At 35.8% G+C, this 20,482-nt stretch overlaps 4 non-coding genes across 4 annotated transcripts; 1 reads left to right on the forward strand and 3 right to left on the reverse strand.

Annotated features, from left to right (window-relative positions):
• Positions 1-1,179: 1,179 nt before the first annotated feature.
• Positions 1,180-1,252, reverse strand: Trnak-cuu (transfer RNA lysine (anticodon CUU)). Its single transcript has one exon. It is a non-coding gene; the product is annotated as a tRNA-Lys (tRNA).
• Positions 1,253-1,695: 443 nt separating this feature from the next.
• On the reverse strand, positions 1,696-1,768 carry Trnak-cuu (transfer RNA lysine (anticodon CUU)). The gene has a single exon. It is a non-coding gene; the product is annotated as a tRNA-Lys (tRNA).
• A 2,333-nt stretch (positions 1,769-4,101) lies between these two features.
• Positions 4,102-4,174, reverse strand: Trnak-cuu (transfer RNA lysine (anticodon CUU)). Its single transcript has one exon. It is a non-coding gene; the product is annotated as a tRNA-Lys (tRNA).
• A 14,194-nt stretch (positions 4,175-18,368) lies between these two features.
• Trnak-cuu (transfer RNA lysine (anticodon CUU)) lies at positions 18,369-18,441 on the forward strand. Its single transcript has one exon. It is a non-coding gene; the product is annotated as a tRNA-Lys (tRNA).
• The last annotated feature ends 2,041 nt before the right edge of the window (positions 18,442-20,482 follow it).

The raw sequence follows: 20,482 nt of genomic DNA on the forward strand, positions 1-20,482 counted from the left end.
TTTGGATTCGTCTCACACCACTCCACGCCATACATAAATTCTCCCAGTCACATTTCCCCAATATGAAATTTTTAAAAAGTAAAATTTTAATTTTAATAATTCTTTTAAAGTTTGGCAGAGGCGGGGTTCGAACTCACGGCTCACCGCTTTGGCTAGTATCACGTTTACCATACGTCCAGCGCCTTAGACCGCTCGACCACGAAGAACTTGATAGTGTCATAGTGAAAATTTATACATATAATATTAATAAATTGCAACTTCATTACTGCATCATATTTTGGAATTTTATCTGCTTAAAACATTAATGTGTATTATAGTAAAGCTACCATTATTTATATTGTTGAATTTTCAAGCGCATAGGGACAATTAATACGAGGGTCCTATGAATAGGCCTACATACACAATACATAACATCGATTTTGATATCGGCCATGTGCTCTGCTGTGCATGTGGTTTCCTGCAGTGGCGGAAGTTGTTTTACGAAGTGCATCCGAACTCCATTTTGAAGCAAATGATTTTGACAAGGCATTGGATTGTTCCAGTTTGCATCCTAAATCCACATTAGACCCTAATATTATTAACAAAATCAAAAGATTAGATTATAATAACAACAAAACGGTAATCTTTTGTCGGGTCTAATGTGAAAATTACATTAAAAAAATAAAGTTTTTACAGAATTAATTTTCACTTAATTCCAAAAAAAATGGCGTATATAAGATTGAAATAAATTATCTACCTTCTATACTAGATCAATTGTGACGCAAGTTGTTATCAAAATTGTTGTGATAGATGTACAGTTAATATTCATATATTCCATTACCTATCTGATGGTACAGTTTTTACACAGAAAATATTTATTTGAAAAACCTGCCACTCGGCTTTTTCCGGAAAGGTCACAGGGTCGCCGTGATCTGTGCAATAATTACAATTAAAATTTTTCTTATTCTAACAGCAAGCGTTTCTAGAATATATTATGGCGAAATGTGGTGTAGATTCGTCTATACCTGTTCCGAATTTTGACATGCCATAGGCTTTGTGTTGTGATCATTTCGATCAGTGGTTCGTAACACAAAGAAAGCGTGATCCAGTTGACCTAGCAACGGTCACATTCTAACGTGCACTACGACAGCGAATTATAAACAACAAGTAACCAAAATAGGCAATAAAAGATACATATTACGCCCAACGTGGGGCTCGAACCCACGACCCTGGGATTAAGAGTCCCATGCTCTACCGACTGAGCTAGCCGGGCTGTGCATACACATCATTACATCTCATCTCCCGAAAGCCCTGACTTGTGTCACATGCTTTTATTTATTGCAATGATCACTGTTAGAATATATTTTACAACATATTATTTAAATCATTTAGTCTAGTTCATAAAAACCGCTTCTCATATTTTTTGTTAAACATTTATTACAGTTATCTGCTCACATGTTTGTCAACTGTTGAATAGTGAAATGTATTTACTCCACCATGGCAAAAAGGAACTAAAACAACAAAATCGAACAAATATTCCAATCAACGAAAGAAGAAACATAATGGTTCGCCAATAAGGTGTGATATTAATTGCAACCTTTATCAAAACAAAAATAAATGAAAAAAAACATGACGAGAATATTTATCCTACTGAAAAAGCAAAAATATTTCAAACCAACAATCAATCAAAAATAAAGTGGTAAAAGTAAAAGAACGCGCCCAACGTGGAGCTCGAACCCACGACCCTGGGATTAAGAGTCCCATGCTCTACCGACTGAGCTAGCCGGGCTGCTATACGCATTTATACTGCGTCTCATCTCATCTTATCTCATCTCATCTCATTTCTTGAATGTGTTTTTCTAATAATCATAAATTTATATGAATGATTAGTGAAGACAGTTAGATACTAATCATTTCCTGAAAAGATATATAAATCTTAAAACTGTTGAAAATATATTATTTCTTTTTTACTTATTTGCCTACTCATCAGGTATAGCTCGTGTTATCTTCAGTAGATACACATTGTTATCTTTAGTAGATACACATTGCTATCTTTAGTAGATACACATTGCTATCTTCAATAGATACACATTGCTATCTTCAGTAGATATGTTATCTGCAAAATGCAGATAGCACACCGCTATACTAAATTTATGTTTTAATGTAATATTATCTTTCACCTGACCTCTCTCCCTTTTCTCTCTTCGTTTTGACAGTAGCTTTATCTACCCATACTGCAGTTACTGTCCGTTTTCCTATACACAATACACAGTGCTCTTTCCCATTGACGCGTGACCTTTACAAATAGCCCTACGTTAACAGTATGGGGATATGACTAGTTAACGTCGCTGTGTGAAAAATAACCGGCCAATATTAAAAGTACTCTTCTAAAGTTCTAGAAAATATAGTTTTTAACATGTCCTAAATTTTAGCTAATTTAGATGTTTGGAAATATTCGTACTTTGGTGTTTTAGTTAATGTTATAGGTAATAGTACATTGCCTAATTAACGTCGCTGTGTGAAAAATAACCGGCCAATATTAAAAGTACTCTTCTAAATTTCTAGACAATATAGTTTTGTAACATGTCCTAAATTTTAGCTAATTTAGGTGTTTGGAGAGGGTCGTACTTTTGTGTTTTAGGAAGGACATGTAAACGACAGATAACACCAAAAATATGAAGAAATTATTTCCAAACCGTGTTAAGTCAAAAATCATTATGTTGCTCATTTTCAAGAATGCTGGTTTACAAAAGCACGACATTGTCTGATTTCGTGAACAAAGCCACACATAACATTGTTCCCTTTCGTTTCCTTTATAATCTGCTACCCAACTGAAGCTATGAATATTAGCTTTATTGCGATATCGCACATGAAAACAGTCACTTGTGCACAACCAGAGAAGATCCGATTTAATCAGTTGAGCTGTTTCAATGAGTGTTATCTTGGTTTAATAGCTTTTAATGGGGTTAAGTCCTGCAAAGGTCGAGATGAATTCTACTGTAGACATGACTGCATCATGCTCTATCTTCTGACGCATAGGGTACGCGAAATATTGGCCAAAAACAGTCCAACATGCTTTTTGTTTGTTTGTTTTTGCTTTTTGCTTTGTTAAAATTATATATTGTCTTGTTTTAATTGGGAAATATTTAGGAGGGACAAAGCTTTGTTCTTATAAAGAAACCTTGTACCCATGATGCCTCTTATGCTTGAGAGTATAACCTTAGCCCTTTAGTTGTAATGTTATTTTTACTATCACAGAAGTTAACATCCATCCATGTCAAACTCCACAGTGTATTGCCCTGTGTATAAGCGTACGTCCAAAGAATTTAAAAGAAATTTACAAAACCGGACAAACCTTTAGACATGCTGGCAAAAAGATGGATGTCTTTGTAAATATTGCACCGTAGTAGCAGAAGGGATACACGCGACTGCACTCAACGAATGACGACTCGATCCATTTACATATACCTCGCGATATGGGTAAAGGGCTACGTTAGTACATAAATAAATGTGTCATTAAATCTGTGTGTTCTTAAACCAGTTTTCATAATAAAGTATACATTATTTGTTCATTTTGAAATTTGTTGGATTCTTCTTGATTTTGTGTATATATGTGAGCATGTGACAAATAAAATGGGAACAGTAAATTATAGATTAAATAAAATACGTTTCAAACCATCCTGTGCATACAACTTATTGCATCTCATTTCCCGAATGCCTGATTTATGTCTTTTATTTATTGCAATGACCACTGTAAAATATATTTGAAAATATAATATTTAAAACATTTAGCTTAGTTCATAAAAAGCTTCTCAATTTTTGTGTTAAACATTTATTGCAGTTCTCTGTTCACATGTTTGTCAACTGTTGAACAGTGAAGTGTATTTACTGCACCATGCCAAAAAGGAACTAAAACAACAAAATCGACCAAATATTCCAATCAACTAAAGAAGAAACATAATTGTTCGTCATTAATTAAGGTGTGGTATTAATTACAACCTTTATCAAAACAAAAATAAATTGGAAAAAAAACATGATGACAACACATTTATCCTACAGAAAAAGCAAAGCTATTTCAATCCAACAATCAATCAAAAATAAGGTGGTAAAAGTAAAAGAAAGCGCCCAACGTGGGGCTCGAACCCACGACCCTGGGATTAAGAGTCCCATGCTCTACCGACTGAGCTAGCCGGGCTGCTATGCGCAGATTCATGCGTGTCATCTCATCTTATCTCTCATGTCATTTTTTTAATGTGTTTTTCTTTTTGATTGCCAGATTATGTTATACATTTAATATAATCATCAATTTTACACGAATAATTGGTGAAGACAGTTAGGTACTATTCATTTCCTGAAAAGATATATAAATCTTAAGGGGGTACTACACCCCTGTGGTAAATTTGTGACTTTTTTTGCATTTTTCTCACAAAATAATAACACATTGGTAACAAAACTTATGTATATTATTGGGGCAAGGAATCCAATTACTACACTGAAATTTCAGTGACTCAAGACAAGCGGTTCAGTATACATGATAGGAAATGAGGTACATCCTAGTGGTACCTTATTTCTTATCATAAATAACGAACTGCTTGTCTTGGGTCACTGAAATTCCAGTGTAGTAATTGGATTCCTTGCCCCTATAATATACATAACTTTTGTTACCACTGTTTTATTAGTTTTTGAGAAAAATGCAAAAATAGACACAAATTTATCGAGGGGTGTAGTACCCTTAAAACTGTTGAAAATATATTTTTCTTCTTTACTTATTTACCTACTTATTGCCTGTTATTTTGCTTCAGTCTTTTCGTTGTTAAGATTGCAGTATGTGTAAGTTTGTTGTTTGAAAGAAAAAGTAACATTATAGGCTTATAATTGTTATAATTTATATCTGCAGTTGATATATTTGATTGATTTTAAGTTGTATTTTCTATGTGAGATATAAACAAAATAACATTACTTTAACCGTTTATTAAACTCGCCTTAAGTATAAATACAACATTACACTAAAATAGTTATCTCCTGGAATTCGTGTATGAATTTTTTTCTAAAATGTAACCATGTTGGCTTTTCAGCGATATACATGTGATGCGATCAAGCAAAATCAGCCGGAACTAGGAAATATTACATTTTCATTTTTTTTATAGGATAGTAGCATTTACAAAGCTGGATTTTGCAGAAATCCCAATTGAATTCTCGCTATTCGCAATAAGGGCGCCGCCAGCGGTTTGCGATGTAATCGTGATGTATCATGATGTATCATGGGAAAAGGTCGACATCCAAGTCCGCGCAATACGAATATTACCATGCTATTACATAGGAACACGTGACAATTAATTTTTACTTTATCGATTAATTTTTACTCTATCGCGTGTAATACCGTTATATTGACAAACTAAAAATATTGTCACGTGTTCCTACATGTAATAGCATGGTAATATTCGTATTGCGCGGACTTGGATGTCGACCTTTTCCCATGATACATCATGATACATCACGATTACATCGCAAACCGCTGGCGGCGCCCTTATTGCGAATAGCGAGAATTGAACGACCAGTTCCAAAGATATGAGCAATTAAAGAGTTTCCAAAACAACAGCAAGAGGTCAGAGGTCAGCTGCGAAGTCAGGACGTGTGGCATAATACGGCGAGAGGAAAATCTCTCTGAAATCCCTTTTTGGGTTTCATACTCCCCCCCAAATAACTGTAATATCTTTCCATCTAACTTTGGGAAGTGTTTTATTCCACACGCGGCATATTTACACCAGCCGAACCTGCACAAACTTCCAGCTACTTTGCTGTAAAACAACTGGTGTAGAATTCAACAACCTACGCAGCCAAGATGGCGACCATGAGTTGCTAAATTCCGCTGCGGGGGCAGGGCTTCCAGTTCTTAAAAAATGGGAAATAATCTGTAAGTATTACTATTTTGTCTATTAACATTGTATATCAGATCTACGTCCGCCTTATTGCATGATGCTGATGATGTAGAATTCACTTTTGACAACAAATCATCGTATGGCTTTTCAGCAACCACAAATAATGTTCTGGTATTTCATCAGCCACGTTATGACAATACAAGCATGTTGTATACAAATATGACTTTACATGTAAACCCTATGTTGAACAGTAGTAAGAAGGTTATGAACATGAAAGAAGGCTACCTGTTCATGGTTATCCTGTTGAGCTCTTGGGACATAGAATTAAATCCTGGCCCTTATAAGACAGCTCGTAAAGTGAAGTGGCCATGTGGCATCTGTGAAAGAAATGTGACATGGAATACAGCTGGCATACAATGTGACCAGTGTAAAGTGTGGTATCATCAAGACTGTATGAACATGCCTACGTGTGTTTATGAAGGAATGACAAATGTTTCCTGGTATTGTTGCACGTGTGGTTTACCGAATTTCAGTACATCCTTGTTCTCCAATTGGGCCATCAATACGTCCAATAGTTTTTCGAGCCTCGATCCTGATCAAACGTGTACAAGCCCAGGTCCTGATCAAACGTGTGCAAGCCCAGATCCAATCAAGGGTCCAATACCCACAGCGACTTCATCGCCAATTCAATCTACTCGTAAAAAGAACACTAAACCCTCAACATTACGCTTATTATCTGCAAATTTCCAAGGTGTTAAAGGCAAGAAACAGCAGTTACTCCACTCCGTTGATGCGGTAAAACCGGACATAATTGTTGGAACAGAGTCTCTGCTAACTTCTTCCTTTGGTGGGAACTATAATGAGCTCTTCCCTCCTGGTTACAGATCCTTTACTAACAACACATGTCGTGGTATATTCATCTTGGTTAAAGAAGAAATACCTGCAACACTCGTTGAAGATCTGTCGATAAGTGACAGTACTATGGTTGTCCAAGTTAAAATCAAAGGGCAGAAACTTCTCCACGTTGTTGCCTTTTATGGTTCGCCAAGCGAAAAAGGATGTGGCTCATTTGATAACCTTGACTCGGTTTTATGTAACTTGCAACAGAAATACAAAGAGCAACATACTCTATGGTTGAGTGGAGACTTTAATCTTCCAGATGTAAACTGGGAAGATCATCAAGTTATGTCTGGTGCTACGAGAGCCCGCCAATCAGAATATATGCTCGATCTATGTCATAAATATAACCTGGACCAGATTCAGTTAGAACCTACGCGTGTTACGAAAACCACTGCTAATGTACTGGATCTATTCTTTACATCCAACTCATCGCTGACCAATGCCATTACTGTCATTCCAGGGTTCGGCGACCATGATGCAGTCTTGGTTGATTCATCGCTGAAACCGGAAGTTCACAAGAAACCACCTCGCAAGATTTTTCTATACAGCAAGGGTGATATGAATGGATTGAAATCAGACCTTGGGGAATATGTTGATAGCTACTTAGAGGTTTGCCAAAATCGCACTGTTGAGAGTAACTGGTTGAGTTTCAAATCCAAACTTTTTGAACTGATGGACAAGTTTATCCCTAGTAAGATGAGTACAACAAGATACAACGTTCCTTGGTTTAACCGAGAGCTTCATAGAATGAGAAGAAAACAACAAAGACTCTACAACAAAGCCAAGAAAAGCGGTAATCACAGACTATGGGAAAAGTTCAGAGAACACAGAAAGTTATACAACAAGACTCTCCGTGAAACGCAGAAATCTCACATCAAGAACATTTTTAGCCAAGATACAGAAGAAAATAAGAAAGCTTTCTTCAAGTATATAAAAAACCTCAAGAAAGACAGGAGTGGTATAAGTCCTCTGAAATCAGGCAACGGCACCGTCTCTGATCCTCAAGGGAAGGCAAATGTTTTGTCTGACTATTTCACGCATGAAACATCAGGTGATATCCCAGAAATGTCTTCAAGAAAACAGCCAACAATTCCATCTTTGGCTTTTTCAGGTGATGGTATTGAAAAACTTTTACAAAAACTGAACCCAAATAAGGCCTCCGGCCAAGACAATATACCGGTTCGCATATTAAAAGAATGTGCTGAACAAATTGCTCCTCTCCTTCAAGCGCTTTTAACTCAAAGTTTGCAAACAGGGAATCTACCAACAGACTGGCAGACAGCATTTATTACACCCTTGTTTAAGAAAGGTGATAGATCTCTACCATCAAACCACCGTCCAGTATCACTAACATCAGTGTGCTGTAAGACCATGGAACATGTTATCTTCAAACACATCATGGATCACTGTGACACTCATAATATCATTACCGATGTCCAACACGGATTCAGGCGCAATCGCTCCTGTGAATCGCAATTGTTGGAAACCATCGACGACCTAGCTTTTAATGTTGACAGAGGCTATCAAACCGACATCGTGGTACTAGACTTTCGAAAAGCTTTCGACATGGTTCCCCATCAAAGACTCTTGTCAAAGTTAGATCATCTAGGAATCAAAGGACCAATACATAGTTGGATCAAGACCTTCCTTACTTGCCGGAAGCAGAAAGTGGTGGTCGACGGAGCGGAATCCGTAGCAGAAGACGTGATATCAGGTGTCCCGCAAGGTACCGTCATGGGACCGCTTCTTTTTCTACTATTTATTAATGACCTGCCTCAATCCATCAAGTCGCAAATTAGGCTATTCGCCGATGATTGTTTGCTCTATCATACCATACGGTCGCAAGCTGACCATAAGATCCTCCAGGAAGACTTACACCATCTTGAACTCTGGCAACAAAAATGGCTCATGCAATTCAACCCCAGCAAATGCACCGTCATCAGAATGACTAGCACCAGACGTACACCAAAAGTCTTTGATTACTCCTTATGTGGACAGACACTGACTCCGGTTGATTCCAACCCGTACCTTGGCGTCGAAGTCTCCCGCACCCTGTCATGGAATACACATATCGACAAAACAGTGAAAAAAGCAAATTCTGTCATGGGTTTAGTCAAAAGGAACCTTTATGCAGCACCCAAAGACACAAAGATTCTCGCCTACCAATCAATTGTGCGGCCAACTTTGGAATACGCAGGTTCCATATGGGATCCTTACACAGCTAAAAACATCTCCAAAATCGAGAAAGTGCAACGTTCCGCGGCCAGATTCGTATGTGGTGACTACAGTCGTCATAGCAGCGTCACATCAATGCTTAGCGACCTTGAATGGCCAACTCTTCAAGAAAGAAGGAAAGCCTCAAGATTAACAAACCTATACAAAATCAGAAACCAGGAACTTTTTGTCAACGCAGCAAATAAAAGGCTGATACCATCAAGGAGCACCCGCATTCATCAGGCATGTTACAAACATTTGAATGCCAGGACAGAAACATTCAAGAACTCATATTTCCCAAAAACTATAGTCGACTGGAACGCCCTGCCCCCCAATGTCATCGGAGCTACTTCAACAACACAGTTTAAAGCAAGATTGAAAACACATCTGCAGCATAACTAACTGACCCTGACCCTCCATTGGCGTGATACTCTACGGAGGCGGTGCCAATTACGAAGCAGAAGCAGAAGCAGAAGAAGCAAACAAAAGGAAATAATTTCTTTGTTTGGCTATATCTTAAAATCAATATTTCCGAGTTCCAACTAATTTTGCTTGTTTGCATCACATATATTTGATATTTGATAGGTGTGTGAACTTGATCTGAACTTAATCTGGGTCTGAACTTGATCGTGAACTTTATTTAATTGAAAAACGTAATGTAAATGAACTCACCATGTCTGCAAAACAAGAATTTTTCAAAGACAAACTTTCTACATGTTCAACAAAAGATGTCTATCGCACAATTAACTCGCTTCTCAACAAACATGTTCAACAACTACCATACTATGATTCTGCTACAGACCTTGCCAATCAATTCTCCTCATATTTTGTAAATAAGATTGTAAATATCAGAATGAAACTAGACAGTCAAAATGTAACTGTTCCTGATCGCTTTTGTGACTCTTCTTGTGAAAATATTCCACCACTTGAAGTGTTTAGGCCAACTACTGATGAAGAAATATTGAAAATCATCATGTCATCACCAAGCAAAACCAGTCGGTTGGATCCCATCCCAACATGGTACCTCAAAGACAAGAATCTACCTCAACTTCTTCCAGTGCTAACTGATATTGTTAATGTCTCTCTTTCTACCGGAGTTTTTCCAAAAGGAGCTCATTCTGCAATTATAAGGCCGCTCCTTAAAAAGCCAACTCTGGATCAAAATGTTCTCAAAAACTACAGACCTGTTGCCAACATAACTTTTGTTGGCAAATTAATTGAAAAAATAGCATGCTTACGTCTTACAGAACATATGGATTTAGACCACCTTGCGGATCCTTACCAATCAGCATACATACCACTGCACAGCACTGAATCAGCACTTATAAAAGTAAAAAATGACATTATGTTTTCAATTGATGCTAAAAGAGCTGTTCTTCTTGTATTATTGGACTTGTCAGCTACCTTTGACACAATTGATCACAACATCTTAATTTCTCGTCTTTCTCAACGAATTTGTGTCAAAGGACCCGCACTAAACTGGTTTCGTTCATATCTTGCTGATTGGTCTACCCAAGTGGATATAGCAGGTCAACTCTCAGAGCCAATTATCTCGCAGTTTGGTTTGCCACAGGGCTCTGTAGTTGGACCTGTTGGCTACACTGTGTACACCCTTCCAGTTGGTGACATTGCAAATTATCATAATGTTTCTCATCATGTTTATGCCAACGATACACAGTTATATGTATCATTTAATCCCAAAGTGCCGGGCGATCTTGACAGTGCAATAATTCGACTTCAAAATTGTATATTAGATATAAAAAAACTGGATGACTGCAAACAAACTGTCGTTAAATGATAGTAAAACAGAATTCTTTATAGCTGCATCACCATATTATTATAACAAATATTTGCCACCTAATATAACTTTATCTATTGGAAATGAACGCATCGAATCTGCAAAGACCGTTAGGAATATGGGTGCTTTTTTTCGATACTCACATGACTATGTCTTCTCATATTACAAATGTTAGCAAATCTGTTATCTTTCATCTTCGAAACATGGCTAGAATTAGGAAATATATCGACCAACCTACATGTCATCATGCCACACGTTCATTGATACTTTCTCGTCTTGACTATTGTAATGGCCTTCTCTCCTCATCACCATCTACTCATATTATTCGTCTACAATGTCTTCAAAACTGGGCAGCACGTCTTGTATTTGAAGTCGACCGAAAACACTCAGTGGGTCCACTTTTGAAATCACTTCATTGGCTTCCAATACGCCAAAGGATCATTTTCAAATTACTTTTGCTTGTATATAAATGTCTTCACAACCAAGGACCAAAGAGACAGCTCCGATCTTGCGATGATTATCTTCGTCTTGACTATTCCATGACTAGAGTCTTAGCTGGTGATAGAACTTTTACAGTTTTTGCATCAAAAGAGTGGAATAAGCTACCTGTCTATATTAGACAATCTTCATCAACAAATGCATTCAAAAAAGCGCTTAAAACTTATTTGTTCCCATAACATGTTCTTATTGATATTGTAATTTATATTATTTTTAAGATGCACCTACAAAATGTAGTTTTAAGTTGTAGTATTAAGGTATTAATGTATTTTGTAAGCGCTCTGAGCCTTATGGAAATGGCGCAAATGCTCTTTGTATTGTATTGTATTGTATTGTATTGTATTGTATTGTATTGTATTGTATTGTATTGTATTGTATTGTATTGTATTGTATAGCTCGTGCCGATAGCACACCGATATACTAAATTTAGATGTATATGTTTCAATATTATTGCATGTGATTATCTTCCACCACTCTCTTACTCTTTCCCCTTTCTCTCTTCGTTTTGACAGTAGCTTTATCTATATCTCTATCTTCTGACGTAAAGGTATACGCGAAACATTTGACAAAATCGGTCCCAAATGCTTTTTTTTTTATTTACTTGTTTGTTGTTGTTGATGATTTGTTTTGTTTTGTGTTTTGTGTTTTTGTTTTTTTGCTTTGCTTTTCTTCAAATTGTGTATTGTCTTGTTTTAATTGGTCACCTTTTTAGTAATATGCAGGAGGGACAAAGCTTTGTTCTTGGGGAAAATGCCCTGTACCCATGATGCCTCTAATGCTTGAGAGTATAACCTTAGCCATTTGGTGGCAATGTTATTTTTACAATCACAGAAGTTAACATCCATCCATGTCAAACTCCACAGTGTATTGCCCTGTGTATAAGCGTAAGTCCAAACAATTTAAAACAAATTTACAAAACCGGACAAACCTTTAGACATGCTGGCAAAAAGACGGATGTCTTTGTAAATCTTGCACCGTAGTAGCAGAAGGGATACACGCGACTGCACTCAACGGATGACGACTCGATCCATTTACATATACCTCGCGATATGGGTAAAGGGCTACGTTTATACATAAATGAATGTGTCATTAAATCTGTGTGTTCCTAAACCCGTTTTTATAATTTAAAAAGGATACCTTATATATATGTTCCTTTTGAAATTTGTTGGGTTCTTCTTGATTTTGCGTAAACGTGAGCATGTGATAAGTACATAAACAATAAATTATAGACAAAATGAAACACTGCATTCGATTGGCGACATTAATGAAAGTAATAAATATAAAAGAGTAGTTTGAATCCAATTATGTAACGCAAATCTTTGTTAAGTAATTTTTCCGTTGATTTCTTATTTATGTTATAAATGGCGATTTACCATTAACTTGTTATACTGCTCTCATAGTAAAGCGAACTATCTACTGACCAAATAGATACTATATAGCCTACATTATTACTAAGAAGGACACGATTGGTCTTCAAAGTAGTCGTGTATGGCACGTATATTGCACAATAGAAGAGAAAAACTTGATTATTCGCTGAAAAACCTGGATTTTAGCGATAAACTAGGTTTATCGGCGAAAAACCAAGTTTCTCGCTCAAGAAAACTTTGCGTTTCGAATCGTTAAACCTGCATTTTTTAATCGAAAGACCAGGTGTATCAAATTCGATAAGCTAGGTTTTTAAAAACCTGGTAAATAAAAAAAAAAACCAGGTTTCTCCGCCGATAAACTATAGGTTGAGTAAAAACTTTTCGAATCGATAAACTTGGTTTTCAAATCGAAAACCTGGTTTATCAAATGTGATAAGCTATATAGGTTTTTTGTTTACTTGTTTGTTGTTGTTGATGATTTGTTTTGTTTTGTGTTGTGTGTTTTTGTTTTTTTGCTTTGCTTTTCTTCAAATTGCGTATTGTCTTGTTTTAATTGGTCACCTTTTTTAGTAATATGCAGGAGGGACAAAGCTTTGTTCTTGGGGAAAATGCCCTGTACCCATGATGCCTCTAATGCTTGAGAGTATAACCTTAGCCATTTGGTGGCAATGTTATTTTTACAATCACAGAAGTTAACATCCATCCATGTCAAACTCCACAGTGTATTGCCCTGTGTATAAGCGTACGTCCAAACAATTTAAAACAAATTTACAAAACCGGACAAACCTTTAGACATGCTGGCAAAAAGACGGATGTCTTTGTAAATCTTGCACCGTAGTAGCAGAAGGGATACACGCGACTGCACTCAACGGATGACGACTCGATCCATTTACATATACCTCGCGATATGGGTAAAGGGCTACGTTTATACATAAATGAATGTGTCATTAAATCTGTGTGTTCCTAAACCCGTTTTTATAATTTAAAAAGGATACCTTATATATATGTTCCTTTTGAAATTTGTTGGGTTCTTCTTGATTTTGCGTAAATGTGAACATGTGATAAGTACATAAACAATAAATTATAGACAAAATGAAACACTGCATTCGATTGGCGACATTAATGAAAGTAATAAATATAAAAGAGTAGTTTGAATCCAATTATGTAACGCAAATCTTTGTTAAGTAATTTTTCCGTTGATTTCTTATTTATGTTATAAATGGCGATTTACCATTAACTTGTTATACTGCTCTCATAGTAAAGCGAACTATCTACTGACCAAATAGATACTATATAGCCTACATTATTACTAAGAAGGACACGATTGGTCTTCAAAGTAGTCGTGTATGGCACGTATATTGCACAATAGAAGAGAAAAACTTGATTATTCGCTGAAAAACCTGGATTTTAGCGGTAAACTAGGTTTATCGGCGAAAAACCAAGTTTCTCGCTCAAGAAAACTTTGCGTTTCGAATCGTTAAACCTGCATTTTTTAATCGAAAGACCAGGTTTATCAAATTCGATAAGCTAGGTTTTTTAAAAACCTGGTTTATCAATCGAAAAACCAGGTTTCTCCGCCGATAAACTATAGGTTGAGTAAAAACTTTTCGAATCGATAAACTTGGTTTTTCAAATCGAAAAACCTGGTTTATCAAATGTGATAAGCTATATAGGTTTTGAAAAACCTGGATTCTCGATCAAACAAAAACAGGTTTTTCGATCGTAAAACCAGATTTCTCGACCGTGAAACCAAGCTTTTCGAAACACTTTGATTCTCAAATCGAGAAACTTGTATTTTTGAATCGAGAAACCAGGTTTATCGATCGAAAAACCTGGTTTACCACCGAAAAACCGGTATTCTCTATTTCATTGTGCACTATGCCATATACCTTTATCGTCTGCGCAGACGAGGGTTAATACATCCCCTGCTATTTTGAAAACAAAACTGAGATGGATTCCTCCGTCAAGTGAGGAAATAAGAAGGGCGGCAAAAGACGGATTACAAATGGGACGGGAGGGAAAGCCCTACTCAAACAGAGAGCAGGTCGCTTGTTGGGGTTGGGACTTCAAATTGATTCCTTGTCTACGTGAAGTGTTTATTTCTTGAATCCGATCTGACGTGGGGTAATTGTACTATATGAAAGTGCAATAATATAGTCTCGAGTATACTCTTCACATAGTTTTTGTACTTGCAGAATTTGTTGTGGTTCGTGCGGGAAAACATTACTTTTTGGTGCAAACATGGTTTGCTGTAAAAGCAGGGATTTTTCAAAAAATGGAGGAAAGGGGTGATCGATGGATGAAAGTAATCAGGCTTATACTACTATTGTTTGTAAAAGAAGAAATGTATGGCATAGGGGAATAAGAAAAAAGTGCTGTCTCCTGGTGACTTAATTTATACACTCTGGTATACTAAAAGGCTTGTATTCTCAAGTACGATATGTTCAAAATGTCAAAAAAGAAGGTTGCTTGATTAGAAACCTTAATACATGTTACCCTCCTCATTTTCCTCAATCTTTTCTTCGTTCTTCTTCTCCTTTTTGTTCGTGTTCTAGTTTTTGTTCTACCCAACAAACACAAAACATTTTTAAAACGTTATAACATGTTATGTTTTAGATTTTTGGTTTGTGTAAAAATGTTTTGATAATATTAAGGTCATGAAAACGTTTCAAAATGTTTAGTATGAAAACACACTACAAAAATATTTTTTAGATATTTTCAAAATGTTATTGTATATACTTAAATAACATTATGTTAGAATATTTGCTGTAAGTTATCAAAAACGTTTTTGAATGTTATTGAAAACGTTTTATACCCTTTTTATACCCTTTATATAACCTGACATTTAAACATTTTCTGACAACCTTTTCTAACCTTTTCATGTCGAAATGTTTCGTATTTGCTGGTTCTTGTTCTTTATATCATCCTTCTTCCTCGTCTTCTTCGTTTTATTCCGCTTTTTCTACTTCTATTTCTTCTTGTTCGTCTGTTGTATCTTCTCATCCATGTCATCCTTCTCATTTCTTGTCCCTTTTCATTTCCATTACCTTCTTCTTCTTTTTCTTTTCTCTTTCTTTCTCTTTCTCTTTCTCTTTCTTTCTCTCTTTCTTTTCTTTTTCTTTTTCTTTTTCTTTTCTTTTTCTTTTTCTTTTCCTTCTTTCTTCTTCTTCTTGTTCTTCTTCTTGTTCTTCTTCTACTTCTCCTTTTTCTTCTCTTTTCTGGATTAGATTATGTTCTTTATATCATCCCTTCTCCTTTCTTGTCCCTTTTTATTCCCATTACCTTCTTTTTCTTCTTCTTCTTCTTCTTCTTCTTCTTCTTCTTCTTCTTCTTCTTTTCCTTTTCCTTCTTCTTCTTCTTCTCTTTTCTTCTCTTTTCTGGATTAGATTATGGCATTATCATCATTTTTATTTATCCTATTCCAATCAAACCCAAGTTTTCACAACGTTTTGACTAACTACCCTTATAGTTTATCAAATTGTTACAATTAAATCTCTTTCACGTGAAAAGCGCTCGCATTATGTTTTCAAGAAAGACGTTTACGTTCAGTGACTTATATTGGCTTTTAACGACCTTTTAAGGGTAAATTGCAAGTTTGAAGTTAAATGCTGTGTTTATGCCTGTTTTTCAAACTATATACTAAAATCATAATACTATTCCCGAAAGAATTGAACACCGCTGCATGTTAAATTCAACGCAAAAAGGCTTTAAAAGCTAGTAAATTATTAAATCTATCCTCAAATGATACGCAATATCTCAAAAACTATGGAACCTATACCAGACATGTTGGTACTCAGTTTGCATTAAGATTCAAAATATGGGCATAAAAATATACAATTTTGACATTTTTGAAAAGTTTTTGACAAATTTGCAACCTGCTGTAGTCGTTTATCGAGGAAAAGGCTAAAGAAGTACCTTTAGAGTTAAGTTGTGATCTAGTTACACCAAGCGTGGACATCTCACCATGCAAAACCATCAAAAATTAATGCATAGTAAACTGACTCTGTATAGTCTGCAACTCAGTATATATTCCCGCCATCCAGCAGGCAAGCAAACCCAGCCTAGCAAGGTGCGGACCAGGCCTAGCTAGCGGCAACACCATGGCGCCATTTAGCATCTGTTTTCAACATCAAATTCAAAGATTTGAGAATAAGTAATGAAATTACTCACGTGAAACCAATCTGAGTCTTGCCATGTTTACTTCCACCATGTCTATCCTCCTTAAGCTGAATTTATACTCCATCGCTGAGTTGCGAGCGATTGGTATCTGACCAATGGGCTGGCGCGTTTTTCACAACTCAACAAAAAACGCGCTACCTCATTGGCTAGAAACCAACCGCTTGTCGCTCAGCGATGGAATATAAATTCAGCTTTATAGTTTTACTCATCATAATTTTATATATCCATTTTATTTGATCCGTTTTAGTACGGTACCTTTTCAGTGTAGACCTAAATTTACATCCAGAATTTTTTGTCAAAATTTCATCTTGTCAACATTCTAAGAAGTGAAACAATAAATAATGTTAATTTTGAGAGAAGTTTTCGAATTTTAGGGAAAATAATGTTTGCAATAAGCCCAATCGCCATTCTAACTTCCGGTTTTTGAGAGCAGTTTTGGGACACTTTGACCTCTGACATATCGGGAAAATTGACGTAATTAAAAACTAATTATTATTAATTTTCTTATTATTGTCATAATGTTGATCATTAAAAATACTAAATAATTAATTTATGAAATAATAATATTTTTTATATTTGTTTTAATTATTGTAAAATATTTTAGATTATATTTTGTACGTACAAAAACCCAATATTTCAGGTCAAAGGACAAAGTGTCCCAAAACTGCAAAAACTGTCCTACAATGCATTGCAAACTTCCAATGCCGATTTAGCTTATTAAAAAAACAATGAGAGGGTGTAACGGTCATTCAGTCTATATCAATGTTTCACCAAAATATCATTCGCATCATGATTTTTTCAAATTCATCCAAATGTATAGCCCAACCTTAAGATATAAAATGAGTTAAACCAATACTGTTTGACAAATTTACTTTCTAAGAGAAAATTATTCAATATAACATGGTGGCATTTATCTCACTGTAATTGTAGAATATTGTTTTATTTGAGAAAAATAAATGCTTCTTTTTTCATCCGTATAGCCTTAAGCAGCAAACCTGTTCCATACGCTGGTACTGACCATGCATGACCAGTGAGTTAAATTAATGCCCGAGGCCCATCGGTCAATCAGATGCTGACGTCATTGAGAAACATCCGAGTTTATGAAAATCTTTACAGAAAAATCAAATAGAAAGGTAAGAAAGCAAAATCTTATCTTTTGTTTTTATTTCAATAATTTTTATAACAATTAATAACTTATAAATTCGCCATTGCTCACCAGTTCATTGGTGTTGATTTGCTCGAGAAGTCTAGCCACCAATTTGCTCACCGATTCGAATGTGTGCAAATTCGAAGCTACATAGGGTAATCGAGTAAGTGTTGAACTTGAAGTCCTTTTGTGTGTGTTTGTTAAACTTTCGCTAGCTGAGAAGTGTTACCGAAGTCAGAAAAAGATAGCACTATTTTTCTTAAATTAAATTTGTAATAGCGCTATATAAGTGCTGGTATTATTTTTTTTTGCCAGATAAACATTGCTCAATCTTAATCGTTCAACCTTACTGGGAATAAAAGTTAAATTCAGCTCCAAGTTTTGTAAAAAGGACAATAATTCTGTCAGCCCGGCTAGCTCAGTCGGTAGAGCATGGGACTCTTAATCCCAGGGTCGTGGGTTCGAGCCCCACGTTGGGTGGATAGTGTTTCTTTTGCATTCTTTGTTTTTGTTTGGTTGTTGCTGCTTTGAATTGCTTTTTTAAATTTTGTCTATCCGTTGTAATTATTTTCCTTTTCCTTCTTTTTTTTTTATAGAATAATTGAATGTAGAATGTTAACTTTTATTCCCAGTTAAGTCAAATAAATGATTAGGATCGAGCTATGTTTCATCTGGAAAAGCAGAATAATATTTTTTTAATTACATGTATAACGCTTTGCTACCTACTGAAGATAGCACGCGCATACTAACACTTTGCTATCTACTGAAGACAGCACATGCAAAGTCACATTCTGCTATCTACTAAAGATAGCACATTAATCACGTTTTGATATCCTACTAGAGATGACACACGCATAATAACGTTTTGCTATCTACTGAAGATAGCACATGCAGAGTTACATTATGCTATCTACTGAAGATAGCACATGCAGAGTTACATTATGCTATCTACTGAAGATAGCACATGCAGAGTCACATTCTGCTATCTACTGAAGATAGCACATGCAGAGTTACATTATGCTATCTACTGAAGATAGCACATGCAGAGTTACATTATGCTATCTACTGAAGATAGCACATGCAGAGTCACATTCTGCTATCTACTGAAGATAGCACATGCAGAGTCACATTCTGCTATCTACTGAAGATAGCACATGCAGAGTTACATTATGCTATCTACTGAAGATAGCACATGCAGAGTCACATTCTGCTATCTACTGAAGATAGCACATGCAGAGTCACATTCTGTTATCTACTGAAGATAGCACATGCAGAGTCACATTCTGCTATCTACTGAAGATAGCACATGCAGAGTCACATTCTGCTATCTACTGAAGATAGCACATGCAGAGTCACATTCTGCTATCTACTGAAGATAACACATGCAAAGTCACATTCTGCTATCTACTGAAGATAGCACATGCAGAGTCACATTCTGCTATCTACTGAAGATAGCACATGCAGAGTCACATTCTGCTATCTACTGAAGATAGCACATGAAGAGTCACATTCTGCTATCTACTGAAGATAACACATGCAAAGTCACATTCTGCTATCTACTGAAGATAGCATATGCAGAGTCACATTTTACTATCTACATTCATCACGCATTATAACGTTTTGCTATCTACTGAAGGTAAAACATTAAGAGTCGCATTTTGATATCTACTGAAGATAGCACATTAAGAGTCGCATTTTGCTATCTACTGAAGATAGTACATTAAGTGTCGCATTTTGATATCTACTGAAGGTGGCACACGCCGAATCATATTTTACCATCCGCTGAAGATAACACACACATATTCACATTTTCATATCTACCTAAGATAGCACACCCCTAATCACGTTTTACTATCTCTTGAAGACAGCACACGCATCACATTTTACTATCTACTGAAGACAGCACATGTATCACGTTTTTCTATCCTACTATAGAGATGACACACGCATCACGTTTTGTTATCTACTGAAGATAGCACGTGCATCATGTTTTCTCCTAGATATGTTCAGTTTTCTGCAAGATATGGCACACACATGATCACGTTGTTTTGTATATAGAAAAACAGCGTGATAAACTGAAGAAAACACAATGTATACGTATTTTTCTATACTGAAGATAACACATACATTTGCGCACATATGGCTATATCTATCGAAGATACTCATTTGCTATCTACAGAATATAGGAACTGCGTGTACCATATATAATTATACACGTTTTCTACCAAAATATATAGATATAACATAATTTCTATCTTCTGAAGATAGCACTGATTAAACATAAAATGGCGCGCATCTTTGACGAATATAGGAACTGCGTGTACCATATATAATTTTACACGTTTTCTATTAAAATGTTAAGATAAAACATAATTTGCTATCTTCTGAAGATTAAACATAAAATGGCGCTTATCTTTGACGTCATAAATAGGGTTTTTTTTTAAGATCATTAGGCTACATACCAACGGTGTAGTAATTGATTTGACTACCACGATGAAGAACTATGTAACAAATCGGTATC

The sequence above is a fragment of the Amphiura filiformis genome, chromosome 20 (assembly GCF_039555335.1).
Source record: "Amphiura filiformis chromosome 20, Afil_fr2py, whole genome shotgun sequence".
NCBI classification, from domain to species: domain Eukaryota; kingdom Metazoa; phylum Echinodermata; class Ophiuroidea; order Amphilepidida; family Amphiuridae; genus Amphiura; species Amphiura filiformis.